This window comes from Otolemur garnettii, unplaced genomic scaffold (assembly GCF_000181295.1).
Source record: "Otolemur garnettii isolate 467f Iridium unplaced genomic scaffold, OtoGar3 scaffold00227, whole genome shotgun sequence".
Classification (NCBI taxonomy): domain Eukaryota; kingdom Metazoa; phylum Chordata; class Mammalia; order Primates; family Galagidae; genus Otolemur; species Otolemur garnettii.
In genome coordinates, this window is record NW_003852622.1 from 1 (window position 1) to 1182 (window position 1182).

Here is a 1182-nt window from a genome sequence, read left to right on the forward strand (position 1 = left end):
ACCCAGAAACATCCCTTTGTGGACAAAGGGAGGCAGCAGAGACTTCAGGGCCCAAAGAGGAGGACAAAAGCAATGGCGATGTGGCAAGTGTTTGCGTTTGGTCTGAGGCCATTGGCTCTGGTGGCTGTGGCACCTGCAGCTACAGCAATCAGCAATAGATTGCAGACAGAGAAGGCCTTCCCTGAGGGAATGTTTTTGTTTGTTTGGTTGGTTGGTTGGTGTTTTTGGAGTTGCCACTCAGTTGAGTTACCTTGGGAGACCTAAGGTGAGTGAGCAAGTGAATTGGAACAACGCCCAAAGGCTGGAACTGAGCCACTGAGGTGGAACAGAGCTTTCACTGTTGGGCTGCAGGCCTAGTACGGTCATTGTGAGAGAGCTGCCTGGCAGGCTTGGCCCTCAAGGACCTAGAGTGAGGCTGTTTCTGGCACACCTGATAAGCAGGCAGCCACACTGGGAGAGATCCAAGAAACACATATTTTCTTGGGAAAGCCACTGCTTAGCTAAGGGACATGGTTTTGAAAGGTCAAGGTTTGTATATTAATTGGGCTGAGGAGAGATCCAGGCTCCCAACTCCGAGGGGTATGAGGGCAAAGGACTCAGCAGAGGCTTCCAGTCTCCATCTTATACAGATGTTTTGGAAATTAGAATCTCATACCCGAGAAGATCACCTATTGCCCAGGAAATATTAAGCAAGATTTTTTTTAATTTATCTTTTCTTTTTTAAATTTTTTTTCAACTTTTTCCACCTAGATTTTTCTTTCTCTTTCTTCCATAAACACAACTTTTCACTGCTGCCTTATCTAATCATAAAAGCTTCAATTTTGCTTGTTTTCTGCCCCCCAATATTTGGGGGTTTTCCCCCCAATTTTAACCCTTAAGGTTTTTTCTTTGTTTGTTTTGGTCTGATTTATAGTATTTTTGTTTTTCTTCTCTATTTGGTGCAGGCACGGTCCTAGGTCTGCTAAGGCTGGCATAGAGCTGCATACCTCAGGGCATGCACCAAACCCAACCACCCCCAGAGGTTGGGTTTTGTGGGTGAGGGGCAATATACCCTACTGTACACCACTATTACTCCTGTCTCTCTCTTTATGTTCCTCTCTTCTTTTTGTCAGTCTTCCTTTTTATTCACCCCATTTCCTTTCTCTTTTCTCCTTTTTTTATCTTGTATCCCTTCTTGCCCTT